The 12793-nt window shown below is 39.5% G+C and overlaps 1 protein-coding gene across 4 annotated transcripts in view; it reads right to left on the bottom strand.

Annotated features, from left to right (window-relative positions):
* Nucleotides 1-12793, bottom strand: part of KCNB2 (potassium voltage-gated channel subfamily B member 2) — a 389084-nt gene that overhangs the window by 240367 nt on the left and 135924 nt on the right. The window lies entirely within an intron of this gene.

The raw sequence follows: 12793 nt of genomic DNA, 5'->3' as shown, positions 1-12793 counted from the left end.
AAGTCTCAAGAGAAAGGACTGGCATCAGTGCTCTCCCTTTCCTGTACTGCACTTGAGGAATCCAGAACTTCTGTTCCCACAAATGTGCCCAGGTGCCATGCTCTCTCACGGGTGTCTGGGTGTTCTCACACTGTTGTTCCTCTGTCTTCTTTGTGACCCTGCCTCAGCCCCTCTGCCACTGCCGCTCATCTTCAGGTCTCAGCTTCAAGGTTCCTTCTGTTTGGTTATCTTCTTTGACTCCTACATATAGTTAGGTACTCCTGCTGCTTGTTCCCATGGCTTGCTGGACTTCTAATGTCAGAGTATCTACCATTCCTCATTTTAAATACTGTACAACAATTTTTTCCTGTAGACTCCAAACCAAGAGCCATTTGGTTCCTTTCAATATGGTACCTCCAGCTCCTACAACAAACCATGGCATGGAGCAGCAAGTGGATCAATTTGTTAATGAATTCACTAAAACTGCCCCAAACTTTATGAACATATGTGTTGTGCATATTGTTGTCAGAACTTGAAAGCAAAAATAACTGAGATTGTCAAAAACACCATAAGAATATGGGGTGGGAGGGATGATTGCAAGAGTGGTGTTTCCCCAGTGCCAGTCATTCAATTCTGAGACATACACATGCCAATGTGGCCTGTCACGGTTGGCTTTATGTCAGAAGTTTTTTTTTTCTCTTTGTAACTTGTAAGAAGGGCACAGTATGTATTAAATCCAACATTTGTGCCTCAGAATAGCCATGGAGTCCTGTCATACTTCAGAGAAATGTTTCTTGCTTTTTTTGACCTCAGTGAAATTATAATTTTTTTGTTGCTTGAAAACCTCCTTAATTTATTTTGACATGAATTATTTAAAGATGAAGGATTAATATTGCAAAGGAATAAAGATGACTGTGTTTATTCATAGGGCAGAAGCACAATAAAGGTGCTTAAATATTGGGTGGAGGACCTCATAAAATAAATTTACATACATTTGTGCAAACATCCTCAGTGGAATGTATACATCTGGAACATACCCTTGACTTTCTAATTCTCACACTTGAATACAAGTCTGCCATCTATCTCAAGAAATTCTAAGCTTTCTAGTAATAATTTGTTCCTCTCTCTCTCTCTCTCTTTCAAACTACTTACTGGAGTCTAATCTAACTATACAGCACAGTGCACATTTCATCAGTGGATGGCTTGGTGACCATTCATAAATTAAACTCCCCTATTAGCACCAGACCAAGATACAAAGCACTGCCCGTCCCCTGTCTCCTCCTGTTCTCTTTTCTAGTCACTTCTTCCACAACAGAAACCCCTCTTCTGTTTACTAATAGCATAGATCATTTTGCTTGTTTTTGAATCATACATAAATAGAACCACACAGTATTAAATCCTGTCTTCTTGCTTTGCTCAATATTTTTGTAAGATTTTTTCTATTGTTTACTTTGTTAATCTCTTTTGTCAATTTAAATTAATTTTAAACTGAGACATAAAACATAAAAATTGTCCATGTTTATCGGGAACCATGTGATGTGTTAATACATGTACGGATTAAGTAATGTTTAAATCAGTTTAAATGTATCTGCATCCTCAAACATTTATCATTCTTTGGGGTGGAAACATTTAAAACTCCTTCTTCTAGCTTTTTAAAATATGCAGGACGTTATTGTCATTTATGGTCACCCTACTGTGCAGTAGCACAGCAGAGCTTCTTGCTCCTGTCTAACTGCAACTTAGTACCCACTGATTGGTCTCTCTCCATCCTCTTTTCTCCCTACTGATTTGTTTCAACTGTGGCTACTGATCAAATATTCTCTTTAATTTTCACATTTTCAAGAGCTTCACAAGGTACTAGAACATACTATATTAGAACTTCTTTTAAGAGAAAAGAATTCATTTATACAGCTTCACCAACAGAGTTCCTAGAGATTTATCAAACATACCAACAGTTTTAGGTAAGTATGAATAAGGCGGATGACCTTCCTTCTTCCCTCTTATACCATCTTCTTGCTTCAGACTTTTAAATATTGCAACTGGCAAGGATTCTAATGCTTCCCCCCTATTCATTCCCACTCTTTCACTGGGCAAACTTGCCCAGCTCCAGGGCCTTATCTCCTCCATACCACTGACTACAGAAGGTCCACTGACCTCTCAGCTGGTTTCCAGAATCTTTACACCACTGCCTTCTGGGCTAACACCACGTGAATGTCTCAGGGGAACATCCAATCGACGTGTGAAATACAGAACATCCCATTTTGGATTTCACCTTTTAGTGATCACATAGTTGGCTCAAGCATGAGACCAGGGAGAGCCAAAGCATCTCCTCCATGCCTTGTGGTCAGTGAGGTATCTCTACAATCTGTCCCCTCCTAACTCAACTTATGCTGCTTTCAGGCCAGTCCTTGCCATTTCTCCTAATTGATGATCTCACTCCTAGTCTTGCCTTCTAATCTGTCTACTGCCCCACCAGTGGAATAATTTTTCTAAACTAATTTGTATGTTAGTATCCTTTAATCTGTGCTTATTCAAAGGGTAACGTACAAATATACCATTTAAAGACCTTTATGATCTAGCTCCTGCCAACCTTTCCAGCTCCATCTTCCACTGCTTCCTGACATGCATTTTCTCCTCCTCCTGTGCTTCCCCCCTCTGCACTTCCCTGGCATCCTGTCTGGATCCCTAATAACATGTCTCACATTGTATGATGAATGACCCCCAGCCAGCCCCCTCTGTAGCAGGCACCTGCTCTTTCTGTGTGATGTCTGTTCTCTCTTCTTTTGGCAGCAGAACTTTGGACTTTCAGGCTCTACTGGAGGACCTGTCAATCAAGGGCTCTGCCCTCACTGGCCAAGGGGTGGGCTCCTGACAAAAGCCAGACCAATCTGAAGCTCTTTCTAGAATTTTAATTGGGCAGAATGATCACAAATGGACAAGCGGTAAAGCTGATTTCACTTCAGCAACAGTGTCTGAGGGGGGGATATCCACTAATTTTCTGCTATTTTTATCCTAAGAGTTATCCTCATTCTTGGCATCCCTAACTTAGTTGTTTTGATCCTTTGAAAAATTTAAAGTTGTTATAATAGACTTCTCCTGCACAAATAAAAATCCTAACTGAAAAAACTCCTGGAAAAGGAATTTTATTGTTTTATTTTTTTGTTCTATACTGACCTGGCACAGTGACTAGAAACAAATAAACATTTATTGATTGACTGAATGAATGAATAAATGTTTGCATGCATGGATAATCAAAACCCTTGAGGGGGGACAGGGAAAAAGTATCTGAAGCAATGGAAAGGGCTTAGGGACAGTGCCAACATTGTTCAATGGTGATGGTGAATATTTAAGATATTTGCATCTCTTTATGTCCTTACTCTTTACTTCACATTTCCCCACATTATAAAGGAAAGAATAAGAAAGATTTTCCTCATGTCAGAAAAAGAGTTGATCAAAAGGACTCACCTTATTATTCAGTAGTACTAGACTATGTGACCCTTTTCACGTTCTTTCCATATAACAGATTCTGACAACACAAAAGGCATGAAATAACAATACTTTTTTCTAGTATTTAGAATCACTCACATCTCCATGATGACATTTTATCAAATTTACCCATGTGATAATTCGAATTCAACTTTAGTGTCCATACAACCTGGTCAGTTCTGTTGAGAAAGACTCTAAGAATGAGTCAAGACATACAGTGAATCACAATCAAATCTCCAGATGTTGTAATTTCTGGGATTTACAAGAATCAACTTTAAAGATTACAAAAAATTCCTGCGTGAAACTGATGATGGTAATATTGTAATTAGCAACTTCTTCATAATACTAGCTAGCAGTATTCCTAAATTTCAGAGGACAGTGCAATCATTAATATGTGTAACATAGTACAGGATAAGATATTCTTTACCTTGGTCGATAACCATGAGTCATGCTTGTTTTTAAGGAGACTGTGCAGCTATAGGAGGTGGGGTTGCCATTCTCCAGCAACATTTATTAAGTCATAAACTCAATGCAATAGATTTGAAAAACTGAGCCTTTGTTATTCTCTAAAAGAAATTAGGTTTCATATAGAGAATCAGGTTAATATTAACACATTAACTTAAGAAAATGAAGCCTCATGTCTAGAAAGCAGGAAATTGAACCCCTTCTTGTTATAGCTTGTGAAGCCTTAATGTCCTGGTTAATTGAGCAGAGCTAAAGACCTGAAAATAGAACTTTAACCTCTAGAAGCAGACGGTTTTCAAAAGAATGTTCACTGAAGAATTTGGGTGTATTCAACCACCAAACTTTGATTTTAGTTTTCTATTGAGTTAAACAGGATACCATATCCTACAACGCTGAACTTTATGCAACTCTGTCAGTGCTCTGGGAAAAGATACAACCCCAAACCCAGTCGTTTATGCAGGCAGTGTTGGCAATATGGGAAAGCTTCTGACAGAAAGTGAGCTGTTTATCTGACTTTTCAAGGCACAGCATGTGTGTGCTTAGCGGCGGGCTGAGAATGAAGAACTGCCACAGAATGACTGAGGGGCAGTAGAGAGAGCTGCAGGTGGACTTCGCCTCTAGGGAGCTTCCAGATCCACCCAAATATGCAGAGTCACTGGAGAGTTTTGGAAAGCATTAATGTTCCCCTCAACATCAGCGAAGAGAGGGCTACGTTTGCAGCAGGAGTTGATCCAAGAGCTGCAGCCTGGACTTGAGAAACAGGGGCACAGACATGTCTGGGCAAGGAGACAGAACAACAAACCCCCAGGCAAAGACCACTGCACCTGTTATTTTCCATCAAGCCCATTCCCACAGAGCTTAAGGCTCATCTCCTGACTAGAAGGTCAAAATGGCTCCCAGAAACACTCAACCTGACCCATCCATATCCACATCCTTTCAGCCAGAGCTTAGAGGAATTCACTTATCCCTGGGGCCATCCTCTAAAAGTAAACACAAATGCATTTCACTTGGGATTAAAGCGTGGGAATAGCAAGCCTTTCTTTACGTGGAACCAGTGATGCTGCACTTTATATGGGACAGTAAAATATCACTGGAAGGCTCTGTGTTCTTGTCCTAAAAGCTTTGCTCATTGCTAGATTAACTCCCACTGAAAGGGTTCCTCTCGAGTCAAAGATGGCATTCTCTGTTGTAAAAAGAAACTACATTTATGAAAGCGCAGAGTCTACACTTTCTCCTAACATCTATTGCCACAGAGCACCATATCTAAGATGTAAGGTACCCTGAAACTATTCATGGAAATCTCTCCAGAGGTAGATAACACTTTTTGTTGCTGTTCTTTTATTCTGGCATCTTCCCAACAGTAATGAAGTGAGACAAGTTAGGGGGCTAGGTATGAAATGTAGCAAGGTATCACAGCAAGAGCAAATGAGGGAATTCTGGAAACATAGGCCTTGTCTGGCTTGTCCACTCATAGCTGCGTGACCTTGAGTGAGTCACCTGTCTCCTTTGAGTTCCCATTTACTCAGTCGAAGAATAAAAGAGCTGAATAAACCACTAGAAAGCTAGTGAATATTATGGTTTGGATATGAGGGGTCCTCCCCACCCCCACAAACTCCTGTGTTAATGGAGAAATGTTTGGAGTTGAATTGATTGGATTGTGAGAGCCACAACTTATTACAACCCATCCTAGTTTGAAGGGATTGACTGGGTGTTAACTGTAGGCAAGTGGGGCGTGGCTGGCAGAGGTGGGTCACTGGGGGCATGCCCTGGAAGGTGTATCTTTCCTGCAGTCCCCTGATCCCCTTGATTCCTGGTTGCCCTGAGGTGAGCAGCTTTATTTCTCTGGGTCCTTCTGCCATAATGTTCTGTCTCACTTTGGTCACAAAGCAATAGAGTTGGTCATTTATGGACAGAGACCTCTGAAACAATGAATACCAAATGAATTTTTCATCCTCTAAGTTGTTCTTATTGGATATTCTAGTCTCAACTATGCAAATCTGATTAAAACAGCAGATCTCTCTATATATTTTCTTTTTAAAAGTAGTCACAGGAGAAGATGTATGAAGGTCTGTGGACCCTCAGATTAGCATGACTGGCAACTTTGGGCTGGGAACTTTTAGAGAAAAACATGAACAATGGCCAACGATGGTCATGACATCAGTCCTTGAAAGATGCAGAAAATAACTTTCACTACCCCAGGAATGAGTTCATTATTTGAGTTTGGTAGTAGCCTAATGAAAAAGGCCTACTAATATTTCTAATGGAAAATTATACTGTTTCTTCAAGTTCAACATCCCCTTCACTATTATAAAATCTTGTCCCTCAAAACAAACTTGTTCCATTCTCTATCTAGCAATTCTGTGGGTCATTTTCAACTGATTTTTTTGCATCACCCTTAATATAAAACCAGTTATCAGCCTCTTCTGTTCTCCATCTGCCATGTGGTGCTCCTTCACTTCTTTGGCAGCCAGTCAGGAGGCTATCACAAGAGGGTAGAAGGCAAGTGTCACTGGTGCTTGGTGTATCTAATCTTCACATCGTCCTATGAGGCAGGATCTATTATTATCTCCATCTTTGGGGTGAAGAGAGTGTGGCTCAGAGACGTTGACGATTATATAGCCAAGCCCATCGGCACACAGCGGCCAAGCCCCAGAACTCAGACCCAGGCAGTAGACTTCAGAGTCCAGGCTAGGTCAGTCTGCCCTCTTGCACTTCTGAGAGCCTGCCATGGAATTCTGCTAGACATTATTGTATGTTTTCTCATTACTCATTACTCATCAGCATGACCTTGTAAACAAGGTCACATCCTCTCTTTAGAGATGAGGGCCTCATGGCCAGGAAACAACTACCAGATCCAGACTCTTTTTCTACCCTGCAATGCCTCATTGGCTCTCACCTGGACTATGGGGACAGCCTCAGTTCTGCCATTTTGATGGCTCTGTACTACAGTGTCTCAGATAGAACTCCCCAATTAGTTTCCATTAGATGCTTCTGTAACCATGTCATTTTCTGGCTCAAAATCTTCTCACAGCTGCACTACTGTTTTTATCTAATAAATTCCTAATTCATCACTTTGATTGAAGGCCAACTGAGAAGGTAGGATGTGGCATTCCTTCATTATCTGACCTCTTTTCTGACGTCGTCTCTCAGGGTCCACTCACACAAGGGTGATTCATTCCTTCATACTTTTACTCTCCCCTCTCCCATTTGTAAGGTCTTCCTTTAGGGTTCTTGGTGTTCACTCCCTGGAGGACGGACCTGGGAAAACCCCTAAATGAACTGGAGCTGAAAGTGTGCTAGAGTGCTCTAAAAATTCAGGTAATTAAAATCTTATTAGGCATTCATTATTATTCAACTAAATCGTGTGCTGAGATAGGTGACACCACAGTGAAACTTGAGTATAATATGAACCTTCAGGATGCTAGCTGCATTATTGATCTTGGCTTAATAGAACAGAATGAATAAAACAGGACCCATTACACAGTGACGCATCGTTCCATTAGAGACGAGGATTGGATCAGACAGGAAGCTATCAGCTGCCAAAAGCAGCCACATGATCGGAGAGCAGATTCTGCAGGCAGTGAGTTTTGTTCAATAGTTGCCAGGTCCATGTCTAACAAGGATGGTGAATTCTGCTGTTCTCTAGAGATTGTGTAGTAAGCCCCAGATAGGAGATTTAAACCGATGTCAGGTCCTAGGGACTTCTCAAAACCACAGGGTAGACATAGTTCACCTTTCACTTACTTTTGAGAACTGGGGGCAAAATGTAAATAACTGAACTGAAAATGTCTCAAAAATAAAAAAAAAATGCACAAAAAATGAGTGTAGTTCAGTGGTAGAGCACTTGTCTAGGCTTGCATAAAGCCCTGGGTTTGATCCCTAGTGCTCAAAAAAAATTAGAAAATTTTGGACTAATTATGGATTAGCATGGAAAATTCCATGATTTTTAGTACTAAAACACAAAGCACTTTTGAATTTGCTGTTGACTCCTCTGGTTTACAGAGTCATACCATTGGGATACATGTTGTCCTCTTCTGATACTAGAAGAATTTCAGTGCAAAACTTGAGAAACATTGATGTGATGTGCTAAACAATATGGACCAAGACCCAGTGGAACCTAGTTCCCATGTGTTGAAAAGTTCTTACCAGACATGAAGAGCATAACCATTCATAAATATGAAATGTAAAATGTTGACACTTGCTTTATGTGAGCTTGTGCCCAAATAAGAACAGTGTTCACACTATTCCTTAAAAGTTGGATGTTCTTCTTATTCCTTCAGCTTATTTAACTAAGGTTTCACCACGTACCTTGGATCTTTCCAAACATGATTCAGCTATTACATTTTGGAAGATGTGCAATCTAACTTTCCTTAAAACAAACCTGCCACAGAACAAGGTCATAGCAGAATAAATTTGGGTCAGGATTATAGATCAAGGCTAAAAATTTAAGGTCTACACATTCATTCTTTCTACATAATTTACCATGTGATCAGTATTCATCTAGACAACAAGAAAATAAAGAAAAAGCATTTCCACAAAATTATCACCACAGCAATCTGTACAGGGATACATGGAAAGATTCTAGGTGGAAGAAAAAAATGCAAACATTTACATCAAGGTACACAGTAGACAGGAAGGGTAAACCATAGCACTGAATAAAGTACAGAAATGTCAGGCTGTACTTGCAGTCTAACCTTGTCAGTCCAGCACTGGATCACTCAGTAAGTCATTCAATTCATCTGTGTGTGCCAGGATCTGTTCTAATGGCCCATATTACAAAGTCATGGTCTTCAAGAGTCTTCCAGTACTGTGTATGTTGTGCACAAATAAGGACAGAGAATAATGGGCAAGAATTTTATCATGGAAGTCTTTATGGCAAGATGACATTCAAATTGAGAGTGGAAAGGAGTGATGAAGTGAACCACAGAGTCTCCTGACAGGAAGGCATCAACAGCAGAATAAACTGCAAATGCAAAGGCCCTAAGACAGGATCATGCTTGGAATGTTTGGGGAGGGGAGGTTGGGAAGCAAAGAGGCTTGGGTGCTTGGAATGGAATGAGGGAAGAACAAATCACACCCAGCCTGTAGGACTCTATGAAAACTTGATAAGGCTCTTTGGAGAGAAGTGAGATGGAAGTGAAACGGGAACCACTGGAGGTGGTGATGCGATCCATCGTGTTTTGAAAGGACCACCCAGGCAGGAACATGGAGAGTGAACTATACAGCAATCAATAATGAAATAGCACTTTAATTAGGCATGCAATAAACAACATCAGAGATAATGGTGACTTGAAAAGGCAGAGGAGGTAATTAAAAGTGATTGGGTTCTGGCTGTTACAAGGTAAGAGGCATTAGGTTTTTGTTGCATAGTGGATGGGGTGTTCAAGAAAAAGAGAACGGTTAAGAATATTTCCAAATTTTTCATTCATACACCAGGAAGAATGCACTTGCCATTTATGAAACTGAGGAAGTACAGATTTGGAGGAGACAGGTCAATATGAGATGTTTGTCTGACATCTACTTAGAGTATCTAGTAGTAGCTGGATAGACGATTCCTGACTTCAGGGGCGAGGTCCAAGTTAGAGACAAATTTGGAAGCCTTGGCACAGTGGTATTTTATCTAAAGCCAGAAGGATTGGAGGAATTCATCTAAGACTGAATGTAGATTCAGAACACACTAATAGACCTGGATAGGGAGACATGATACCCTCCACTTTATGTTTTAAATAAAAGTTTCACTGGGCATAACTGAAACACAAATATTTAAGGGCAGTAAAATGGAATTTACTAGCAAAGGAGCCTGCAAAAGAAAGGACAGTGAATTATGAGTAGAACAAAGAGAACAGTGTCCTACAAGTCAAATGAATGCTCTGACTGTTGGAGTAAAATAAATACTGAGATATGTGCACTAGATTTGGCAGTGTGGGAGTCAAGAGAGGTGTTGATAAAAACCTGATTGGAGTTAGTTCCAAAGAGAATGGAGGGGAAAAAAGTAGAGATAGAAATGTAAACAATTTCTTCAATGATTTTGCTATATAAGGGAGCAAAGACAGGGTCATAACTGGAGGAGGCTTACAGCATGCTTGTGTGCTGACAGGATGGATGCAGGTGGAGAGGAAATTTTCAGAAGCCTGGAAAGAACAGTGGATTGGCAGTGAGAGAGACTGGCCTGTGTAAACTCTGTAGCACAGCCTTAACAAAGTGTCAAAATTCAAGTGACTTAAACAACAGAGATTATTGTCTCATAATGCTGGAGGCTGGAAGTGTAAGACCAAGGTGTTGGTAGGTTATGTTCCTTCTATAGTTACTCTGAGGGGATCTGTTCGAGGTCTTTCTTCCAGCTTCTAGTAGTTCCATGGTGTGTAGCAGCGTAACTCCAAACTTTACAGGCATTCTCACTGTACATGTGCCTGTGTTCAAATGGTGAATGGTGGATTAATGGACATGCAGACATTAGATAATGGGAGGAAGAAATAATGACAGCAAGAATATAGGAACCAGAGAGCAGATCAGAGAAAAACTCATCCAGCCATAAGGAATACAGTAGGGTGTTAGTCAACTTTTCATCATTGTGACCCAAGTATCTGATAAGAACAATTTAGAGGTGAAAAGATGTATTTTATCTCATGGTTTGAGAGGTCTTGGTCCATGTTCAGCTATCTCTGTTGCAGAAACATCATGGTAGAAGGGTGTGACCAAGAAAGGTGCTGCTAGGCTTATGGCAGCCAGAGAGAAGAGAGAGAGAGAGAGAGAGAGAGAGAGAGAGAGAGAGAGAGAGAGAGAGAGAGAGATGGGGGCCATGGAAAAGTTTAAACCATTCCAGGTCATGTCCCAAGTAACCTACTTCCTCCAATGAGATCCACCTCCAAGCACTACATTCAGTTATTGATGGATTAATCCATTTGATGGATTTCCATCTGATGAGGTCAGAGTCCTTATGATGCAATCAAAGACTAAAGGCCCCATCTCTGAACCTTGCTGCATTAGGGACTGTGCTTCCAATATAGGAGCTTACTGGGGGCACATTTCATATCCAAACCATAACAGGTAAAGTTTTTCCATGATGTTTTAGGGAGAGAAGAAATATCACCTGTAAATTTTAATAACCCCAGAATGGAGGTACAACAATTTTATTATCCATGGGAATACAGGTGACTGCATATTGCTCATTGGACCCACTTACTTTAGGATTTAAATGAACTGTTTCTCAAGTTTTTCATGCTCAGAAATTACTGCACTTGATTTTGCAATGGAGAGCTCAGCAAAGGAAATACTGTCATTTCATCATAATTTGCATCTCTGAATCTGAAGAATCTGAAGAAGTTACATGGAGACTAGATTGGGGAGGGAGAGGAGATAGGTGATGTGAACAAAAACAATGCAACCACTTTGCAGTGTTTTTTCTGTTTACTGAAAACATCTGTTTTAAAGTGAATGTTTCCAACGTTACATTTTTCCTAGCCTTAATTCTTCTCCAATGCACTCACATAATTGCCATTAGCATTTTTGTGTGTCTTGAGTGTGTGAAGTGGGACACTGAAGCTCTCATACCAGATAAAATGATCTCATTCCATAAATAAAAATAAGAGTGCAGACTGCTTGTTTCTGCAACAGGCCTCCCATTAATGTCAGGAAAAATGGTGGGAGTGGACCAAGGGTAATATATGGCCTGTAACCACCTAGAACTCTAGACACAGAGAAATGGAAAACATCCATTATATTGTCAGCTAGACCTTACCCTGGGGACTGGCACAAATTTTTTTTCTTATTGCATATTTTGTTCAGTTTTTTTTCAATATTGCTTTGAAACAAATTGAGCAAAGACTGCTGCTCATTGCTTCCATCAGGAAACTCATAAACATAAAAGCTTTGATTTGAAAAGTTCTTGGCAAAGATATTTAAATACTTTTTATTAAGTTTTTTTCTCCCAAAGTACCTAGATATACTACCTTGCTTCATGATAAAAAACGATCCTTTTTTTCCTTCATATCTCTCTCTTCCAATATTCGTCAAGCATTCTTGCAGTACCCCCATTCGTCATTTCTGCATTTGGTTGTGCGTAAGCAAAGGGAATGACTGAAAGAACAAATAGAAGTCAACACCTCCAGCAAAGTGAAACCACAGCAGTTACTTTTGTTGTTTTAGAAACATGTTTTATTTCTCAGCCCTATATAATATCCTTTTTTTTTTTTTTTTTTACTTTTGCACATGGGAAAAATCCTTATTTTTAATGTGATATGACTTCATCCAATGCATTGCAGCAGCAAGAAATAAACTTTTCTGACAATTCTTTCAACAATTCAATCTTTCTCTTAAGCCTTTCTGCTATAAGCAAAGTTTCATAGCCACACTCTAGTAGTTTTCAATCTATCTTTCTCTGGGAGTCAGATGTTAGGGCTTGTTCTTTTCATGTAGAACATGTATTAAATATTTAATATATGCCAAATATTAGTGCTACAAAAACAAATGGCATAAATCTATCACCAGTGATTTAAGAATATAATTTTGCATTGTCCTTACTAATAAGAGAAGTACAGTCTTTATCATGATGATATTTTCATTTATTTTTAACCAAATAAGACAATGGTACTGATAAATGACAGCATTATGTTTGTAAAAGTCTGTCATACCCCAAGTAGTATACAAGAGCCTAGAGTTGCAGATGGAAATAACTACATTCAAAATGACATTATACTCTTCCAAAATCTAAGTGGAACTTAAAAGTTCTTGATCTTTGATAGAATAAAATATCAAAATATTAAAATGTATTAATCTATAAATAAAATATCGTTAACCTAAGTGATGTTTTTCAAACCAAATAAAGGAAAATCAGGAAGCTTTAGTGAAAAAAAAAACTGACCCT

Source organism: Sciurus vulgaris, assembly GCF_902686455.1.
Source record: "Sciurus vulgaris genome assembly, chromosome: 1".
In the NCBI taxonomy this organism is placed as follows: Eukaryota; Metazoa; Chordata; class Mammalia; order Rodentia; family Sciuridae; genus Sciurus; species Sciurus vulgaris.
Note: the sequence above shows the minus strand (reverse complement) of the source record. Positions and strands in the feature narration are given on the sequence as shown.